We start from the raw sequence: 22,512 nt of genomic DNA, 5'->3' as shown, positions 1-22,512 counted from the left end.
TTGGGTAGAAACTTGAAATATTCTTTTAAAAATGTAACAGGAGTTTCAACAAATTTGAAGCTGGGTGCTGCTGTGCATGCCTGTAATGTTAGCATTTGGGAAGTTGAAGCAGGAAGGTCAGGGGGTTAATTTCTGCCTGTTCTACATAGCAAGTCTAGCCCAGCCTGAGGTTCGCAAGCAGGGGAAGGATGGGGGAAGCCAGGGAGAAAGAGGGAGATTTCAATCAACTTCAGTCAACAAGCCAGCCATCTCCCTCATGCAAGGGATAGCCCATCATTAGGAAAGTAAGACGGGAATAACACAGCCTGTGGTCACAAGAAGCATATGGATATAGGCAAAGTGTTCAAGATGGGCATTCATCGGTACTGTAATTCAGAGTGAGAGTCAGTACAAGCCATCCCGAGGCCCTTGGTGATTTGGAACACTTGCTTAAGGCAACGTTTCTCAGCCTCAGTATGGCTGATATCTGGGACGAGGTAATTCTTTGTGAAGACTGTTCTGTGAGTTGCAGGATAGGTAACACCTCTTGACCCTACCCATTCGATGTCTATCCCTCTTCCACTTCTTACAACCAATAATAAAAAAAAAAAATGTGAACAGACGCTGCCACATTTGAACTTGTGAGCTTCTTTCTTTTGCTTATGCTAGCGTTGGGTCTGTATTGGATAGCTACCTGATGTCTGCTGAGCTGGCTTCACTTCATTAGCTTCTTTGCATACCTTGGACCACTTGCTGGTCACACTCAGCATCACAGTCTGCAACTGCCCAGGTGTTCTCTCCCTTCAGAGACTCCGCAGATCATATAATACACCCTTGGGTAGCCTGTGCTCAGATTGGTGTATCCCAAATGCACCGGGCATGCATGACGTAGCTTCAGCTCTGACGTCTGAAAGGTGGAGGTCCCAGCTTCATACTTTGAAGATCTGAGTCTTACTCACCCTGTGGGAGAAAAATCACTTTCCATTGTGTGAAGAGAAGATGTGACACAAGAGATGGATCTACTCACCAACCTCAGGCTCAGGACTATCAAACTCCTGTGCTGTTCTCCGTGGAGGAGACCAGCTCTCAGATTCTAAGTGCTGGGCTGGTCTTCCCTGCCTGAGCCAAGCATCCTGCAGCCTGCATTTTCTAGCTTGGCCCTATCACTTAGCTCTACAAATGCCACCCAGGGTCCTCTCTCATCCTAGGTCTTTTGGCCAGTGAAATTCAGGCTCCCTGAATTGTGCTTGTTCCCTGCTTGCTGCCCCTTAAGGTAGTTCACCTTTATAGTTTGAAAGGACTCATCGAGATGGTGCCTGGCTGCAGCCCCGAGTCACATGAACTGGCATGATCTTCTCTCCTGCTGGCCTGACCTTCAGAGAAGTCACAGTAGGATGTGCAGCCCACTGTACTCAAGGCTGTGGGGTGGGGGCTTATCCTGAGGGCTGTACAGCTTATCTCTTGTTCTCCAGGGCCACCAGGCTCTCCTCTGGAAGAGGTTTTGCTCCCTTCTACCGGCCAAAGCACCGTGCCTGGAGTTGTGTTCATCTTGGCTTTTCTGTTGATATTTCATTTGTCTTTTTCTCAGCACGTTTTTTTTTTTTGCTGTTGTTGAAAACAAATTTTAATATGATTTTTAATTCTCCACTAGAATATATGAGCTTATCTCATTTTTGTGTAGCGGACATACATTTTATTGTTTTATTAATTTTGAGATTATAATATAATTACATATTTCCCCTTCCCTTTCCTCCCTCCAAACCCTCTCACATATGCCTTCTTGCTCTCTTTCAAATCTATGACCTCTTTTTTTTCCCTGATGGTTGTTACATGTATGCAAGTGTATACATTTATTAACCACATCCTGCTTGGTATGTCTAATGTTAGTTGTGTGTATGTTTCCGGGGCTGACCAAAGAAAGCCCTGCTAGCATTGTCTCTGCCAGGTGCTGAAGTTCTCTCTGTTTCTTTAGAAGAGTCTAATTATCTCGTACCCTCTCTTCTGTTTGATCACATGACGGTCTTCCCCAGAGGCTCTCCTAAGATTAGTAATAAAACTCCTTACACTTAACTGAAACATATTAATGTCAAAACTAAACAGCATTTGCATCAACATTTATTAGAAATCCCATCCTAAGGTAATCTAAGAACACAAAGAGCCTATTTCCCCTGTAGACATGTGAAAGAATATTGTTTATTGTGGAATTGTTTAACCATCCAGCCACTAGGGCATTTGGAGAGCATTTTTGTTTGTTTGCTTGCTTGTTTGTTTTGTTTTTAAAATACTGTAGGGCTTAACAGAAGAGAGGAAGGATAGAAGGATGTGACAGGCTGGCTGTGTCACCAGATACTCATTACTCAGTTTTCTCACAGCCTCAGCCCAGGCCTCCCTCACCAGAAACTTAAAACAATACAATAGTTTCCGGGCAAACCCATCTGGTTAGTGTCTTTAATCCATTTTCTCACCTAAATTATCTTGTAAAGTTGAAAGCACCGTATCAGCTTTGCTAACGATCACTAATGGCTCCACCCTCATGAGGAACCCCACTGAATGTCCTGGGGTTCTGCTGGGGGAATGCTCTCTCTCTCCTGCCTCCTTTGGTCCTTCTTGCCTCCCTGAACAAGCTTCTGCTCGTCCTTACCGCAGCTCACTGAGACAATTCCCATTATCCTTCCTGCCTGATTAAAATGATGTTTTTCCTTTCCTTCCAGGGTCCGACTTAGGTGTCTTCCAATGTACAGCTGAGATAGCATATCCTCAGCCTATTCATGAATATTCATCTTTTGTTGGGGTTCTTCAGGGTCCCCAGTAGATGCAGGATGTGCTGAGCCTGATACAAGTGGCTCATATTATGTAAGCGAAGTGACTGAATCCAGAGAGCAAGCACCACTGACATGAGAGCACAGTGCTTCAGCACTGGGTGTGTGTCTTCTTGTCTTAAACCAGGCCCTGTCCATAAGCCAACGGGCTCTCTGTGTTCTGTGCTGCTCTGTCAGCATCATAGACAGGAATTTGGCTTATGTAGTTTACTCGTAAGCTTATTGAGAGATGTTCAATAAATATCCTTTATTAATCAAACAGGAAACATGCCCTTGACTTTATGTACGAGGTCCTCATTGATGTGCATCTGTGATTCTCACCAGCTTAGGACTGCGAAGGCTTGCCTTAGCCTCTGCTGACAGCCAGCTTCCGGAAGCTTTAACATTTGGAAGAGCAAGATTTTTTTCCCCATTAGTTTGGTTCATTAATATTCTATTAGACATTTGCACAAATGCTTTTTGTTATAGCGCCTGGTCTGCTTCACTGCTCCATTACCCATTCTGTTATAATGTTAAAGTCTGCAAAACCATACAGGGATGTCGGAAAAGGTAATGGAGGGTGTAATGATGCATAATTAAAACTGCTGAAATATTCAGCATGCTGTGTAATAGATTTCCAAAATGACAGTACCTTTGATCCATTATTTAACATTCTTCATCTAGTCTTTGTGCTTTTTTGTAGTTAACTGTAGTGAAAGATGGACAAAGGAAAAAGAGAATCTTGTTATATTATTCATTTGCATCTGACTTTATTTCCAGTTTTGCAACTTTAGAAACTTACATTTTTTCCTTGAGCATAAAGATATTTAAAGAATAATTATGAAGCGATGTTTTGAGTAATAGAATAGTGATATTCTCTTAAAATATTAGTAATTCTTAACTGTGTTTTAATAACAATTGTTATAAAGATATCTAAATTCTTTTTGTTCTGGTCTTGTTTAAGCTCTGGGTGTGTTACCATTATTACTTCTGGACATATATGGGTTTGCATGTCAACACTGTAATGACTATTTAGAAGTATCACCAAATAGAATTTTTATTTTATACACATGACACACACACACACACACACATACACACCACATGCATACACACGTTATACACACATTATACACACCACACATACCCATATACACACACATCACACACACACCACACACACACGTGGACCAAAGATCCTTTAACTGTTTTCAGATTATTTCAAGTTTTATCAAATTATTGGTTTTCTATTTTGATACTTATCAGCAACTAATATACTATTCCAGAATATGATAAGTCACACACATAGTTAATGCTTCCCTCAGTTTTGCTTGAGCACATCCAGTGGAATGCCAGTTAGATTAATTTTCCACAGTGTATGTGTTCAGCAAAATATAGAAACCCCTCTGTGGGGTTTCAGGCTCTGAGGGCTGAAGCACAAATATGAAAATAAAATTTCTGGTCTCACTCAGCACAAAGAAGTCAAGACTGTAGCCCGTGGCTGAGCTCGCTTAGGTTAATGTGCTGAGAAGTCAAGACTGGCCCGTGGCTGAACTTGCTTAGGTTAATGTGCTGAGAAGTCAAGACTGGCCCGTGGCTGAGCTCGCTTAGGTTAATGGATGTTCTGTGTTGATTCATGAGTATAATTCTTGTTGCTGCCCCCCCCCCTTTTAAAAGGAGTTTTATAAGTCTGTCTTACTATTTATTTTAGATGCATATAACTAATTCTACGAAGCAATTGAAAGTCACAAATTTCAAATAATAACTAACAGTGAGATACAATTTAAGCATTTTCATTCCAATTTGGCTTCCGGGGTTTTAACTTCCCATTAGCTTAGGAATGTGTTGTTGCTTTTCTAGGTAAAACGAGAGTGCTTTTGTAGAGCATAACGTGGCATTTTCAGTTTCATCCTCGGCTAGTCATCAAAGTTCTCAGAAGTACCTAATAACAAATGCAGTTTTCACAGCTTCCTTGATTTTACTTTGTTCTGTGATTTTTTTTTAATATTGAAAATATTAGCTTGCTTTATAAATTTTAATTTAGTGCTCGCTTCGGCAGCACATATACTAAAAATTGGAACGATACAGAGAAGATTAGCATGGCCCCTGCGCAAGGAAAAAAAATTTAATTTAAGAGGAAACAGAAAACTCAGTGTGTTCTCACATATGTGTCTAGGTGTCTAAAATCTGCACTGATTCTTTTTTTCCAGATTTATGGAATTTCTCCTTTACCTCTAGAAAAAGTAGACTAAGACTAACCACCTGCTTTTAGTCGTTTACGGACATCTTGCTGGAATGCAAAGTTATATTCACTCCCAAGACTGCTTTAACTCACTTGCAGTTATCTTATTAAAAGTCTGCAAAGGGGCTAGCTATATGCAGGCAGCTGTGTGTAGATGGTTGCAAGTTTGTGAAGACCATTAACTGGGCTGCTGTCTGTCGGTGCTGCCCTCGGAGCTGACCAAAGTGCTGAAATGCTTGGCCAGCCTGACTCAGGAACAAACCAGGACCGAATTTCCTCAGGTATGTACTTAGTGAAGGAATTGAAGCTAAATCCAGAGGACAGCTCGGCAGGATCCGTCTTCTCCAGCCAGCAACAGTGCTAATGATGAAGGTATGGTCTCTCTCCTTCAGACCTACCGTCATATATTCTACTTGTCATGAGGGAAAGGGTAGTCACAGACTAGATTCCTGAGATGGTTCCCAGTTAGGCTTGGCCAAGAGGAGATTGGAGAGAAGCAGAGAGGCCAGAGGAGGGAGATGGCTTCACTTTCTCATTTGCTTCCTGTGGACTTCTGTTCTGTTGTGGTTCTCAGGAGTAGCATGCCTTAGAAAATCTCTACTGTCGCAATGGTGGCATCCTCTTGCTTCAGTACATAATTTCAGATTTTACTTTTCAAGACAATTGAAAAATTGCCTGTGTGCATTGAATGGTATCCCCAATTTAAAAAAAAAAACAGTTTTTCTAGGGCTCCAGAATATGACTTTATTTGTAAATAGGACCTTTGCATTCAAAATAGTTATATGTGATTATGCAGGGGGCAGGGAAGGTCTGAAGTCTGGTGAATCATGTCACTTACAGGAAGGCTATGTGAAGGAGAGGCAGAGACTGGAATAACAGATCATCAGCCAAGAAATGCCAGAAATTATGAGCAACCTCAGGTCAGAAGGGAAGCACAGACGTGGTTTCCCCACAGGGCCCCCAGGAGGATATGGCCTTGCTGACACCCTGACTTCCTGTTTCTAGCTCTCAAACTATGTAAGGATAAATTTCTGTTATTTTAAGCCATGACACTTGTGGTAATTTTATGGTGGCCTTAAAAAATGAAAATACTGCCTTATACTGGCCCATCACCACCTCAAGCAGATATCGAGCATCCTCATTCATGATCAAGGATCTAAAACTCTTCTCAGAGTTTCTTCTTAGTCCCGCAAACCAGCAGAGAGCAGTTGATTTTTTGATAGTCTGATTTTCAGGTCTATGGGCCCTCCCTGTAAACTTGGGTAAGAACTAAAATTCCTCGTCTTTGCTCTGCCATGCCCTCCCTGAACTCGGGAGGCAGTTTAGTCACTTTTCTGGCAGCTGCCACCTTTATGATATCTTGGACTTCTCTTTCATCTTTTTGTTAGCTGTTGACTTGAACCTTACTTACATTAAGTTTCCTCCTTTTGGTCTCTCATCTAGAGCCTGACTACTGTATATGTCTTCCTTGGGTCTTCACATGAATTCCCAGTGATGTCACACTCTTTGTTTTTCTTCTCCACATGGATCCCTTCTTGCTTGATCCTCTTCACCCACTCTGCCTCTAAGTCTTCGTGAGTCAGAGTATAACCCTCTCTTCTCTTGTCTCCTTTCTCTCACTGTCTTCTCTTTCCTTCCCTTGACTTTTCTCTTTTTTTTTAATTATTATTTTCTTTATTTACATTTCAAATGCTATCCCAGAAGTTCCCTATACCCTCCCCCCGTCCCTGCTCCCATACCCACCCACTCCCACTTCTTGGCCCTGGCCTTCCCCTGTGCTGGGTCATATAAAGTTTGCACATGCCAGCAAGAGTCTGCTGAAGGGACCCTGATATAGCAGCCTCTTGTGAGACTATGCCAGTGCCTGGCAAACACAGAAGTGGATGCTCACAGTCAGCTATTGGATGGAACACAGGGCCCCCAATGGAGGAGCTAGAGAAAGTACCCAAGGAGCTGAAGGGGGATGCAACCCTGTAGGTGGAACTATAATATGAACTAACCAGTACCCCCAGAGCTCGTGTCTCTAGCTGCATATGTAGCAGAAGATGGCCTATTAGACCTCATTTATAATAGCCAGAAGCTGGAAAGAACCCAGATGTCCCTCAATAGAGGAATAGATACAGAAAATGTGGTACATTTAAACAATGGAGTACTACTCAGCTATTAAAAACAATGAATTTATGAAATTCTTGAGCAAATGGATATATCTGGAGGATATCATCCTGAGTGAGGTAACCCAGTCACAAAAGAAGTCACTCATTGACTTTTCTTCTGACAATTCCACTCATTGTTATGTCTTTAAAATCCAGTCATATGCATCCACTTGGTACCCACTTCTTCCTAAGTTATATAATAGATGCAAAAGCCAAACTTCTAACCCTTCTCTATACTTCATACCAATTCCCGCTGCTTCGTTGTCCTTCCTCTACTCTGTGGATGAAAAACACACATGCCGCTTTTCCCTTTCTTCTCAGCCTCCATCAGACGGGCCTTGTGCCTTTAGCTTTAAATTATAACCAGAATATGACCACTTCCCATCATGTCTACTGCCTTCACCAACAACTGTCTGATAGCTTGAAGTACCAAAGCTCCGCCCCTCTTTTAGTGTCCCTGTTCCTGCCTTTGTCCTTCTAGGATGCAGAGTACAGGCTGAGCACTGCCTGGAGTGGAGTCTGATCACATCTCTTCTCTGCTTAGGACTCCCTAAGAGCGCAAATCCTTAGGAGGAAGACAGACTTCACAAGACCCCACCCCTTACTGCTGTGGGGAGTTCGGCTTCTGCTATCCCTTTTGTTACTCTCGTCCAGCCTCACTGCTGTAACCTTTCTACTCCTCTGATACACCATGTGTAAGCCTCGCTGAGGGATTCTGTTCTCCAATCCTGCTCCAGGCATTCTTGTTCCCTTGACTCTTTCCTCCTGTAAGTCTCGTCTCAGTAAGCCCTAATTGAATTATCCGATTATAGCTACATCCAGATCACTCCCTATGTCTCATTGCCTTTATTCATTTTTTTTTCTTTTAACAGTACAGCTCACCTTCAGGAAAGTACATGCTTCTTTTCAGGTTTTTCTTTGTTTGTTAGCATGCATGCTCCATGAAGCGGGGGAATCTTTCTTGTTGTAACCCAAGTGTCTAAAGTACCTGACACAAAACCAAAGTCTATAAGTACATACCCAACGATGAAAGAGTAAAGACATTTGGAGATGAACAAGAGCTCAAGAGATATGCTGAACCCTTGAATTAATGTACCCCCCCCTCCACCAAATGACACAAAGGATTAACTACTAACAGAACTGACTAAGTAGTTGAAAGGAAAAATAAATGACCCTAATACTTAACTTCTTAGGAAAATCAGTGAGCATTGAAATGATTAACACATTTGGAAATTTCTTCAAGAGTAAAGTGGGACTGTAAAATCAATCTTTTTGCTTAATTCTCCAATTGGACAGTGAATCTTGTTTCTATTGTAAACCCATCAGTGGACTGATCCAAAGTCAGATTTTACAGAATCACAATCCAAATAGAGCAAGTAAATAATAGTTTCCAAGTGATGCATCCACTCAGCACTGTGTTGAGGGGGGAGGGACTGATTACATATATGCATGCTTGAAGCACGTGCACTAAACCGGGCATGACACAGAGAAGATTAGCATAGTTACCATACAAGGATGGCATGCAAATTGAAGAATCATTCCGTATATTAAAATAATTATAATTAAATAAGAAAGAAGGAATTGAGAATTGATTGCATGAAATATATGAAGAACACTTAAGGAACCCTTAAAAGGATCCATTTTCTCAGTAGAATTAAATTATGTAGAGTTCTCTTAAAGATTGGGTTTTTTAAACTTTTTTTTTTTTTTATAAAGCATCTTGTGAAATTCTAGCTTGTCTGGAACTCACTATGTAGAACAGACTTGCCTCAAACTTGCAGCAATCCTCCTGCCTCTGCCTCCCGAATGCTGGCATTATAGGCATGTGCCACCACATGCAGCTAAAATATTTGTTTTTAAAGCCAGTAAAACATCTACAGATCCTTTTAAACTTTACAGAATACCAAAATATGTAAGAATCACATCTGAAGAAAAGGTCATTCACACTTAGTTTATACAGCAAAGTAGAAAAATGTTAAAGCTATTTGTTTTTCATATGCTTTTTGCAAGTGTTTGGCTCTATATATAGAGCTCAAGAAATCTTTCTGGGGTGGGTGCTGGCCCACTTGACTGACAGGTGGAAAGTCGACAAATGATCAGAAGGTGAGAAAGCAGCATTAGGATGTAATATTTAGGGTTTTAAGGTTTTAAACTTCTTGTTTTTTTTTTGGTTTTTTTTTTTTAATAACAACAAAGACAGAGACGAAATGGGAAGGATGTCTTCCACATAAGAAAAACGGAGGACAGATGTACTGATAAAAATATGGGAACAGAGAGATGGAGGGATGGAGACAAGACAAGATTAGACAGGGACCACACGTCCAAAAACCATTCTCAAGAAGTGTATTAGTGTCTGAGGGTTTGTGCTTCTCAGTATGTTTGTGCTAGAGGGTTTTATGCCAACCTGACACAGGCTGGAGTCATCTGAGGGTCAGGAAGCTCCATTTAAAAAATAATGCCTCCATACGATGGGCTGTAGGCAAGCCTGTAAGACATTTTCTTAATTAACGATTAATGTGTGAGGACCCAGACCATTGTGTGCGGTTGCATCCCTAAGCTGGTGGTCCTGGGTTGTGTAAGAAAGCAAACTGAGCAAATCATGATGAACAAGCCAGGGAGCGGCACACTCCATGGCCTCTGCATCAGATCCTGCCTCCAGGTTCCTGCCCTGCTTAAGTTCCTGTCCTGACTTTGATGAGACTGAAGCTTAAGCCAAATAAACCCTTTCCCTTTTCAACTTTCTTTTTCAATCGCAGTAATGAAAGCCCTAACCTAGACAGTATTCTCTTCTACAGAGGGAGATGTTTAAATCTGTTTTCCTTGGGTTGCTGTGTCAGGACTACCTCTCCAGGTAGTTTGGTTTCTGGCCAAAGCCTCTCATTATGCTTTGCTATTAGACCTGGGGATCACATGGATACAAAATCGATTCCAAAATTCCCAACCTATAGTGAATGGAGCTAAATTGTTAATTTAGTTAATTGTGGCTTTTGTTTTAAGTAGATTTATCACTTGTTTGGCATAAAGAGGGGTCGAGTGACCTTTGTGCTGTCTCTTGGATTAGCTGAGGGTCCCTTGCTAACTGGCAAACAAAGGATGTGAGCGCAGGCTGTCCCACTCTTTATCCCTTGATGGTCCTTGTGAATTTATGATTATGGAATCAACTAATTTTTTTGTCCTCATGGGCAGAATATTCAAAATGGCAATCTAGTGGAGAATTAATTTCCAAAGTGTAACTGGTCATAGTGTTATTACATATAACTGACACGTAAGCTTTCAATGACGAGGTACAAAAAAAAAAAAAGAAGTCAAGGAGAATGCTAGGATTTTTTTCATTCATGCTTGTGTGTGTGTATACATGCATTTCATGCACTCGCATCTTTTCTGTGTTTGCTGAAGTCATGCGTGTGTGAGTGCCAGCGGATGCCGCTGCAATTACAGGTGCCTGTGAGCACTTGATGTGGGTGTTGGGAACTGAATTCAGGTCCTTTGAAGAGCAGCAAGTATCTGAGACTGGGAGGACCTGTAAGTCTCATTTTGGAGATCCGTCAGAACCTGTATACAGGATAACACCAGTGACGTCAATTACACACTTAGTCAAATGTGAGTTAATTCCATGTAGTCACTTCTCTTTAAGGTTTTTGTGGGTTGAACAGTGTCTCACCAGTATGTGTATTGAGATCCAAACCCCCGATATCTACGAATACAACATTGTTTAGAAATCTTTGGATCTTTGCACAGGTAGTCAATTTAAGTTAAAGCTGTTAAGGTGGAGTTCTAGCCCATCTGGTAACCTTACAGGAAACTTGGGCACAGACATAAGAAGCAAGTCATAAGATCTGTGGTGGAGAGTGGAACAGCACAGAGACAAAGAATGCTGAGACCCAGGAGTACCATAACATGCTGGAAATGCCAAGGGGAGATGCTCTGTGGGTTTCAGAAGGAACTATGCCACTCCAACACTGTGATTGTCGCCCTCCAGAACTGTCAAAGCATTGCTTCGTGACTTGAACCCACTTGGTGTTCTACCTGTGCTAAGTAGTTATGAGTATCGAGGGTGGTGGTGTGTATGAAATACTTAAATGCTGTGTGGTATGCAAATGACATATTGCATATGCCTGTCCTCAAACATCCAATGACTGAGGGTTGAACCCTGGCCATATTGTAATATCAGTGACATTCCACATAAAGAAACATTTGAGGAAAAGATTCTGCTTGGTTCTACTTACCTTGAGAGAGCATATGGGGGAGAGGGATCTTTGAAAGCATCTTGAGATGAAGCCATTTCCTGGAAGTGACTAATACACACATTATATCTTTGTTGTTCTGTTATATTTTTCTTTGTTTTGTATTTCTATCCAACAAGCAGGGCATCCATCAAAACTTTCATCTCTTGAATGCCCTTAGATCTTTTCTTATTTGGTGACAGCTATAATGTAGGGTCTAGTTTCAGCATGCAGTGTCTTCCTCCCTCTAGCAGAGGTAGACAATGAGCCCATTCCCCTACCTCACCAGACACTGTGATGTATTTTGGAGAGCTATGATTATAGCGGGGACCTACTTGAGAGTGGCTGTTTGGGTCACAGGCTATCCCTCCTTCTCCCTGACCTCCAAAGCCTACTCTTCTCCCACCGCCATTCAGCTTCTCCACAGGAAATGCCAACCTCAGGCATCAAAGAACATCCCTGTGACCTGGGAAAGTAAGCAGGGCTCCTTTCATCTGGCAGACTTTGGGTAATAAGTTCCTTCGCTGCTATAGTTTTACAATCTAGACCTGTCTTTTTCAGAGAACAACACAATCTCTGTGTGAGGACAGCCCAGGAGGGCTTTCCTAATGAGTGTGAAGCAGCTCAGTGTGAACTGTGTGAAAGTCTGTCAGAAGTGAAGCAAGGCTCCCCGTAGCGGGATGTGGTTTTTGCCCTTTCCCCTTTGCTTTACCATTCACACCGTGCATTTCCCTGTTGGCTATGGGGCTGTGGTGACTGCTCCTGCTGCTGGACCTGGAGACAGAAGATGAAAGAAAGTCTCTTCCTGCAGCGGTGCTGGCCATGAAGTTCCTTTTGCCTTCCTGAGATGGGATCAAGAAAAATCCCAATAAATGTTCTTTCTCAGGGTCTTCTTTGCTACACGGGCTGCTCTGTGGTGTGTGAACCACACTGATCACAGAGGAAGCCTCCATCCTTGTTTGTGAGCCCTCTCCTCATTGGCAGGGCCAGAACCATGTTTTACTCATGTTGTGCCTCACTGCAGAGCTCCCCAGTGCTGGTCCCAAGGATTCTCCTGGGGGATGCTTTGCTGGGGAAGAGCTCAGAGGTCTGATTCGGTCATGGTAACTGGCCCTCCTTTGGAGACACATGATGCATGTTAGCATTTCAAAGGTTCTGAGAAGGCCAGCAAATACCATTTATCTTTGCCTGAGAGTGTCTTTGCCTGATGTTGTTTATTTTTGTTCGTTTAACAAGTGGTTTTATGATATGTTCATGTTCTTTTAGGTGTTAGGATTTAGATGCAAATGACCCAGGGAGAGTCTTGCTTGTTGTGAGGGTTATCGTGTGGGGTAAGTCAGACAATGAACAGTTAATTCTGTGTACTGTGTTGTCAGAGTTGAATATGATCAAGGGTACTGCTCACGAATGGTGATGTAGGGGCACTATGGCCTATGACTCTATGTGGTGCCACTTTTAGCTTATTTTATTTATTTATTTATTTATCTATTTATTTATTTATTTATTCTTGTAAAGTGAACTTTATATGTAGCTGAAGATGATCTTCCTGACCCACTTGGGCCTACCTTCCAGAAAAAAAGTTAGGAGGGGGTCTCCAGCAGTGAACCCGGGTGAAGAACATTCCAAAAAGATGAAATAGCAAGCACAAGAACTCAGAGGCATAGGAGCTTTGGCATGTCGAAGGTCAGTATGGCTGCACAGAGAGAAGCCAATGGTGGACAGTGAAAGTAGGGAGCTGGATCAGGTCACATGGGGCCAGGGGCACAGGAAGGAAGCACTTCAGGTCTTACAGAGGGGAGTAATGTCTTCTGTCATGTGATTAGAAGGATTTCTGTGACTTACATGTGGAGAAGAGACATCAAAGGGCCAAAGATAGGACCAGTAACACTAACAGGATGCCCTTGGAGTGTTCAGGTGACATGTGATGTTATTTAAGGCAAGTTGACTTGCTCAGAGATCGGGAGAAGGTGATGGACGTTTTCAGGATGTCCTTAGCTGCATCTTCTCCTTCCTTCCTTCCTTCCTTCCTTCCTTCCTTCCTTCCTTCCTTCCTTCCTTCCTTCCTTCCTTTCTTCCTCCTTTAAGAAAAACTTGTAAGTTTTTCTTGTAATGAATTTTTGGGAGCACCCCTGTATATGATCAGTTGCCAATCATGTCTTTCTGTTGGTCAGGAATGAGCTCTTCTGTGGTGCAATTTGCAGTGGGTTTGGAGCCCCCAAAGCTAGCAAAAACCATCTTACTTTTGGTGCATGAGGTCAAAGGTGAATGGCTCGAGAAACAAGCTAGTCCCAATATCCAGCATGAATGTGTGCGAAAGACTCAGGCTAGGTTTGGATTGTAGGCTTTGTGGTTTACTTTAAATCTATATTTAATTCTTATTACATGTGTTCACTAGCCAGTGAGCACCTCTATTTGTCTACCTTTGGGCTAATTAGACCAATTTAGGCCCTATCCCACTCCATAGTATCAGTGTGTAGACCCTAGGATTCTGCAAGGTGATTGACTGGAGTGTGTTCCCGCAGGAAGTAACGTCCCTGGATGAAGAGCACCCAGAGACCTTTATTGCACTTCTGTGTGCTTACAGTTGTGGGTGGTTTGCACCCACTGCACAGCAGATCACTTTGCTGCATGCCGTGAGCTTTGAGATCATCTCAGGCGTTAAGAATCCAAGACGAGCCAAAACAATGCCCCTTCCCTTATAGAACTTGGAATCCATCCATGTGCCTGGATGGCTTCTGACTTTCCTTGTGACTTTGGGAGCAGATCAGTTCTCGTATACTGATGTGATATTCAGTAGCCCAAGTAGAGGGCCCTCAGTGCAGAAGTACCTCCTGTCCTCCAAAATCCAACCTTCAGAGCCAACCTCTGAGCTTAAGCATTTGCAACTTACACTACTTGTTTAACTTTGTAATTGAGATAGAAATGTCTCCAAGGAGGGAGAAGCACCCCGTCTTTTCTTTATATGTTGTGAATGAATTAGTTCAGCAGCTCTTTTCTCCCAAGACAGTAAAGATTTTACTAGAAAACAGAAAGGAGAGTGTTTTTTTACAGTGATTCTTTTAACGTCTTACATTGTTCTTCTAATTACACACACACACACACACACACACACACACACACTCAAGCACACATGCACATACATGCAAAAGAGGGAGGGAGAGAGGGAGGGAGGGAGGGAGGGAGAGAGAGAGAGAGAGAGAGAGAGAGAGAGAGAGAGAATCTTTGAAGTAAAGACCTGCCTCTCCAGGCCCGTTTCTCAGTCCACAGGACTGCTGTGCACCCACTGAACCCTGGCTAAAACACACAGAGCATAGAGTCCTGTGCTGGTCCAGTGTTCTTGCTTTTTCCAAGCTCTGTGGGGAATTTGTGCATCAATAACCATCTTGGTCCCAAAGCTGCTTCTCCCTAGAGTCATAGAGTACCTATGGTGATATTCAGGGAGGCTCTGGCCCCTGCTTTCTGGAGACCACAAGCTAGGGAAACAAGGCATTGGGTATTCCATGGGGACAGTGCTCTGGGGAATTTGTCTCTGTGCTCAGGTGGTGCCCAAGTAAACACAGGCAGCTGCGTTTGTGACCACTTCCAGGAACCTGGCAAAATGAAATATTTACCAAGTAAAACTTAGACAAAGCAGAAGGAAACCATGAGATACTGAGGGAAAAGCACACCAGCTCACCTGTTGACATTCCAGGGGCTTAACTGGGGTCTGGGGAAGTTCTTGCCTCCAATCAAGCTGATGCAAAGGAGGCAGAGGTGATGCTCTGGCTATGCTTTCAAATTGCACCAAATCTCTACAAAGTTGCCAACCACATGACCCTGGTTCTTGCAGCAGGATGGACAGACAAACTAGAAGCAGACATGCCTATTAGGGTTTTCCTTTGTGGGCCAAACCTTGGCACACATGGCAGTGGTAAACTATGGAGAGAGTGAGTCTCAGTCCCTTGACATCCAGCTATGCTCTTAGGGTGGGGCAGGGCACAGCCAACCTAGCCAGTTATCACTTTCCATCCATCACTCTTTCCATCCTAGAAAGGAAACTTCAGCATCACTGCTAAGTGATGAATTCTGACTACAAGCTACACTCTTCCATTCTTTAGACATTCTAAGTAAACTGACATTCACCAGCTAGAAGATCCTGTTGGCCAAGTGTGGCCTTTCTTGTTTTAGTCTTAAATCACTGTTCTTGCCCATTTCAAACTAGTGCTGTCAGGCTAATAAGGACAAAAGCAGTGCTGGGGCCCATGTGTGTATATGACTCCTAAACAAGACCACCATTTATGTCTAAAACATAGCTTATTTCAAGATGTCTGAGCCGCCTATTTCTCAAAGGATGCTGAATTCTTGTAAGGATTGGGGAGCAACTGTGTACTGAAGGAATAGATGGGAGATATGACTGCTTTTAGTTTTTCATCTTTAGGTCAATGAGTATTTAGCTGGCTCTATAGCAACCTTTAAACATACAAGGTAGACATCTCTAACTTATAGATGATGTGTTGTTTTTAAAACAGAGCCCCAAATATTCGAGTTTACCAGTAAAGACTCAGGAGCCAGAAGCTGTGGTGAAAGCCTGCTAGCTCAGAGAGGCAGAGAAATCGCCCAGCTGACCTTCCTCATCAGCCAACACCACAAAAGAATGTTTTCTTTTTCCACACCATCTCCAAAAACCCCTAAAATTGAAAGACACTCCCTTCCTCTTCCTGTGTGTCTCTCTTCATCCCCCTGACTCCCTCTTACTCTTGGTGGGTTTTTCCCCCCATGTTCACTTCTTGTCAACTGGTTGCTTGCCCCACCTCTTGATCTGTGGTTGACTTTATTTAATTCTGTTGGCAATAAACTGGAAACTCTTGAATTAAAAGTGTGTGCTAGGGCTGAGCCACACCACAACTAGAAACAGGTTTTCCAGTAGACAACACAACCTCAGGGCTCTCAGTGCCATGAAGTATCCTGTAACAGTGGTATTAATTTCTTTTTTTCTTCTACTTCCATTTATTCCCTTACAACTAGAGAATAAAGGACTCCAGTTTTATCCCGGTACTTATGGAGCAGCTACTGGGCTCAGCCGGATTTGGTTTTTTTTTTTTTTTTTTTTTTTTTTTTTGATTGCTTTGACTTTTCGTCTGTCCTCCTTCCTCTACTTTGCCTCTAAGGACATGAAACACATACAAGTCATTGATTCATTATAACATGGTTGTAGTCACAATAAACATGTCTACAAATGTCAAAGGGCAGAGCTAATGGGATCAAGCAAAGATACCGTGTCTCCAGTGACTGGGAGAAGCTAGCCCTAAAGGAAGCCCTTGTTTTGCACCACTGAGCTGTATGCTTCTAGATCCCATCACTTCCTGCTTCCGGTTCACCCTCTCAGGGCTCATGGAACTTGATCCTCAGAGCACTCCTCAGGAAGTGGTGGAGTGTGAATAGAATTACATTGCAATGGCACTGCCCTCAAAGGATTAATGCTGGTCTCATGAAAGGAGCTGACACTCACAGCAGTGAGTTATCAGAAATAGAGCAAGGCTGGCTCCTTCCTGGCCTTTGGCTTACTGACTTAGCGTGGAATCTCTTCTGCTTGCAGCCATCTTCCTCTCTGCTTCTTTGCCGTGTTGTGTCTTGGCTAAGGGGGGGGCCTTGTGAGAGGTGGAACAAAGAGAGCTGCATGATCTTGGGCATTTGGCCTCTGAAACTCTAAGCTAAACTCTAGGTTTTATTGAGTAGACAGGCTACAGCATTTTGTTATAGCAGTGGAAAATGAACTGATGTATTTCTGTACTCTGTGTTCGTCTAAGACTCAAGCACAAGGCTATTCCCATAACCTTCAAAGTCCCCAGTGCTCTGTCCCTAGTCACTTCATTGATTCTCCCCCACCCTCGACTATGTTTGGCTACCCACCTTCTCTGACTTTCCCCACTGGACAGCCCTCATTCTTTCAGCCTGATGTTCTGTGTCTGAGCCCCTGGGTAGCAGCATGACTAGCTAGAGTCGGCTCTAGCTGGAGTCAGCTCTTATTCAAGCTCACCTGCCAATCAGCACTCCCTGGACCACGCCTCCTATAGTTCCTCCTCCTCCTCCACTAGGCAATCCCTGGTGATGCCTTTGGGCAGCCACTAGCTATGTGTAGTCACTATGTTTCAAAGTGACAACTCAAATATAGAACATCAACATGGAAGTTCCACAGAGCCGTGCTGCTCTGAGTTCCCACCCTGCCTTGTTTTTATTTCTAGGACTAACTGCTGCATGGAATATGTTCTTTTTTTTTTTTTTTCCCCATTGTGATGACTGAGGAAGAAATTCTATGCAACCAGAGGTTTAGTGTGTCTTGTTCAGTTTCTGATTTTCAGCTCCTAAAATAATGCCTGATATACCTGTCACCAGTCCCTAATAAGTAGGGTGTGAATGATCTTTTTGTTGTTGTTGTTGTTGTTGTCTGGTTTTTTGGTTTTCCGAGACAAGGTTTCTCTGTGTGGTCCTCGCTGTCCTGGAACTCACTCTGTAGACCAGGCTGGCCTCAAACTCAGAAATCCGCCTGCCTCTGCCTCCCAAGTGCTGGGATTAAAGGCGTGCGCCACCACGCCCAGCTGTGAATGATCTTTAGTCATTGTGGAAATACACAAGCGTCATGAAATACACTGCTCTCCCCCACCCCGGCTACACACCTTCCAGGATCTGCTGCTCTCCCCCACCCCGGCTACACACCTTCCAGGAGCTCCTGCTCTCCCCCACCCCGGCTACACACCTTCCAGGATCTGCTGCTCTCCCCCACCCCGGCTACACACTTTCCAGGAGCTCCTGCTCTCCCCCACCCCGGCTACACACCTTCCAGGAGCTCCTGCTCTCCCCCACCCCAGCTACACACCTTCCAGGCCAGGCTTTCTGAAAGGAACTCAGCTCCTGGCTTTGCCCACTGAGTTCCCCTTATGTGATTTTTGGGGTCCCAGTGGAAGAGGAGGATTCACAGCTGGCCCTTTTCAAACCTGGCAGTCTCTCAATGTGGGGAAACCCTCTGTGAGAATGTCATTGGTCATTCGATGGAAGTGAATGTTTCTCTACTCTTCACGAATAGGAGTTGTTTGTGGTTGAATTTTTTTTCTTTCTTTTATCTGAGTATTCTTCATAATGTAAACTATTTGAATTCTTCTTGGGCATCTGTTTTTCTCCAAAAAGTCATAAGATGTTACTGGTGACTTGGGGACTGAATCTAGGAGTATTGAACGCTTTGTGGGCTCTACTGAAGGTGTCCTAGGTCTGTTTGCCAGTTCCTCCTGCAGAGCAGTATCTGTGAACATGGTGTTCTCAGACTTCACCTGCTGAATTATCCTCTTGTGAGTCTGACTCAGTCTTTGCAGCTAACCTCATCTGTTCCTGGATGGATGCTTCCATAGATGCTGATGTTCCGGAGGAGACAGCTATCAGATCCTCTGATGTGTCTGACAGGAACAAGAGCTTGTGGTCAGAGTATATGCCATAGTCTGAGAAACCAATAAGCAAATATACAAATCAATATAAAAATCTTAAGTACATGTATTATGTATGTATATGCTTTGTTTATTAAATAATTGGCACAATAGGGAACTATATAAATGTCACTGAGTAGAATTAATGAAGGCTTGGATAATATATTTATATGCATTGAGTGAGTTGACTATCAGACTTGAGTTCTGGAATTAATTTTTAAACTTAGTGCAACATTAATGGAGAATTCTTTAAAAAATGGCTAAGCAACTCTAAGGCTTATTTGGAAGAGAATGCAGATGAAAATAATAAAAATATACTGGAAAAGGAGGAGCCATGAGGGGAGCATGCACTGGTATAAAATATAGCAAAAGAAAAGATCAAGCAAGCCCAGCCAACAGTAGACAGCCATCGTTGAGGCAGAATGGAGGTCTAAAGAGGCACGAACACCTGTAAGAACTTTGTTTCTTGCCATGGGGATGTTTTCATAATTGTTTCTGAAATATTTAGTAGCTAGCCCTACCTCATACAATATACAAAATAAGTTACAGAACTAAATATTCAACAACAAAGCAAAAATTAGTTCTTCTATAGATGCATATGTTAGAAGCTCAACACGACCCTAATAAATTTGCTAATAAGGCAGAAAATACTAACAGAGAACCTACTTAAGTAGATTATATAAAATGATTTATAATAGCTATTCATGGCAAAAATTCATTGTGGATAAGACAATCTGAGAAAAATATTTATAGCACACACACAAAGACTTCTGTTCCTCTTAAAATTCAATAAGCAAAAGACGGTGTTAATGTCTTGTGTCTGCCTACCAGATTGCTATAAACTGAGTGATTTGAAATTTATCTTATCTCTGCTCTAGAGGCCAGAATCCCAGCCTGGAGGTATTAGCAGAACCACAGCCTCTCTAACAAAGATGCCTTCCTTGTCCTTCAGGGTGGGTGGCTCTGGGATCCCTTGGCTTCTAGCTGTTGCTGCAACCTGGACTGGTTCCCTTCCATGTCTTTCCTGTCCTCTCTCACAAGGACTGTTGTCCCTAGATCTTTGGCATAACTACAGAGTCCAGGGAGGTTTTATCTCAATATTTTAACACAATTACTTACTTTTTCAGCTAAGATATCATTTATATATCTTATAAATGGTAGCTAAAACACAGACATGTCTTTCTGGAAGTCACCACTAAACCTACTGTCAACCCAAAATGGGAATGGCACAGGATAAACATTTCATGAGAAACGTTCATTTTAACCAGAGGTCAAATGCCACTTAACATGCTAAAATACGCTTTTCATTCATCCCAGCCGCCAACTTCCAGACTAGGCAAAAACACAGGAAAACGGATCACCCTTCTAACCTTCCCATATGACAATGCAATGATTTTAAAATTACCAAAATTCTGTTTTCCTTTTGGCCTCAGGAATTCTCAGCATGCATTGCTAATAGTAAAAAAACTGCCTAATTGCCCAATGGCAGGAGTCAGGGCAGATGAATTATAGCCCAGTGTAAATTAAAGTGGTAGAATAATATTTAAAAGCTAGAGAAAATTGCAATATCAAAGCAAATTATAAAAGCATCCACCGGACTGAACGCATTTCCAGTCTGCTCTTCCCGACCCCATACCCTTGTCCATGGCCTGGGTAGTATTTCAAAATACTGATCAAAATGACTGATCCCTGAAGGACAAAGAAATCCTCAGGGAATGTAACCAAAAGGAGGACATGAAAGCATGGGGACTGAGACTGTTGCAAGACTGTAACCAGAGTGTGGTTGACAGGCAGACTGGGAGATGGGAAAACACTGTCCACCTCTGCCTGGTAAAAGAACAGCTTACAGCTGTCTACCACTTATCCAAGATGGAAACCTCAAGTCTCACAGCAGCTGTACACAATTTGGAATCCAGAATTACTGAGAGAAAATGATAGGCAAACTAGTTCAACAGTTTGTTACCCATTTGGGGCTATAGCAGAGGTGATCGCAAAATCCTATTTAAAAAAAAACAAAAACAAAAACAGAAAACCCACAGGAGGCTTAACAATGCTATGTAACCTGTAAAGAGTAGTTCTATTTTTTAAGACCTGCATTCAATTTTAAAACCTATTAATGATAGAGGAGCTTTCATTTTGTGATTAAAGCTGTTAGTAAAATATTAGAAGCTAAGCCTGAGAATGTTTCGCTAACACAAGCATCTGCAAGGACATGCCATCATCCACTAGAAAAGTGATGTTACTATTTACCCCATAGCTCCTGCAAAAGACCACTGTCCATTCGTGCGAGGATGAAGCCGAACAACCACTCTGTTGTTATAGAAGCTCACAGCTTCCTAGTGTTACCTCGGGGGGTTGCTGGAGATCCACAAGTGACATTGTTCTAGAAGGTGTCCTGACAGCCAAAGTAGACAACACAAGCCATAAAGTCCTGTATGACTTGAGAGAGCCACTGACACCAGTAGGGAATTACACACTGGAAGAGTTAGAAATGCTAAAGTGATCTGAGCTGGGCTTCAAGTACACATGTGCAGTGAGTAGCTCTGTGCTCCCTGCTCCGTGCTCCATGCTCTGTGCTCCCTGCTCCGTGCTCCACTCTCTGTGCTCCCTGCTCCGTGCTCCATGCTCTGTGCTCCATGTTCTCGCCTCTGCACAGTCTAAGTGTTCAAAGTCGAACACTGTTAAGGATGAGTATCTCTAGGTTGTAGAAACATACATGATTCTGTGCATGTGTGTGCAAGAGCAGGTGTGTACACATGCAAGAGACACAAAGAGAGAGAAACAGAAAGAGATACCCAGAGATTGATTCTATATAATTTTAAATGATTTTTCCAGGATATTTTCTATGAGCTGACATCTTCTCTTTTTTTAAAGGACACAAAGAAGTGTCGGGGGTGGATTTGGGAAGAGTTGGGGGAGAGAGAGAGTATGATCAAAATACATAGTACAAAATTATCAAGGATTTAATAAAAGTATATTTAAAATTCTTGTTTCTGGCATATTTATTGTGAAAAGTAAACATAATAAACATTTAATCATCTTTAACTGCACGCTCAGAATATTATACAACTATCATCAACCTCTTTCTTCATACCCCTTCACTTTGTGGAAATGAAAACTCTTCATGCTTTTAGTAACCGCTCTCTATTCTCCATTCTCCCTACCTCTGGGAACTAAGTTCTTTCATAATAATCCCCTGTGCATAATCCCTGCATACCAGGAATTTGTGAGAAATCCAGATCATCCCCAGGCTCCTGGTGTGGTGCTCTTCTTTAACAAAGATTCATTTCCACCACAGGCTCACAGTTTCACTGAAAGGTAGTTGATCCGCTGCTTAAACCGGTGAGCTTCGGAGTGGGACTGCCTGGTTTGCTATCTGGCCTGACATTCACTGTGGAGAAACAGACTAGCTGCTGTTATGGGCGCCAGTATGCAATGAGTGCACCACCCTTTTAAGTCTGTGTAAAGGCAGATATGAGAAAGATGTGCTGTCCCAGCATCTGAAAAGCACATACAATGTTTAGCTTTTAATAACAGTTATCTATTCCTCCATCCCGGGAACTGTTTGTAGTATGGCTGATGAGGGATACAAGAGAGGGAAAGACTGAAAGTGGAGGCTCTGTGAAGAAACAGAATCTATCTATCTATCTATCTATCTATCTATCT

General features: G+C 42.7%; 1 protein-coding gene, 1 non-coding gene and 1 pseudogene across 2 annotated transcripts in view; all 3 read left to right on the top strand.

Annotated features, from left to right (window-relative positions):
- Sv2c (synaptic vesicle glycoprotein 2C) overlaps positions 1-22,512 on the top strand; it is a 176,474-nt gene that overhangs the window by 19,511 nt on the left and 134,451 nt on the right. The window lies entirely within an intron of this gene.
- On the top strand, positions 4,821-4,929 carry LOC115065037. Its single transcript, XR_003844839.1, has one exon. It is a non-coding gene; the product is annotated as a U6 spliceosomal RNA (small nuclear RNA).
- Positions 8,622-8,722, top strand: LOC115065040 (annotated as a pseudogene).

The sequence above is a fragment of the Mus pahari genome, chromosome 11, assembly GCF_900095145.1.
Source record: "Mus pahari chromosome 11, PAHARI_EIJ_v1.1, whole genome shotgun sequence".
Taxonomy (NCBI): Eukaryota; Metazoa; Chordata; class Mammalia; order Rodentia; family Muridae; genus Mus; species Mus pahari.
This window is presented reverse-complemented; position numbering and strand designations above follow the sequence as displayed.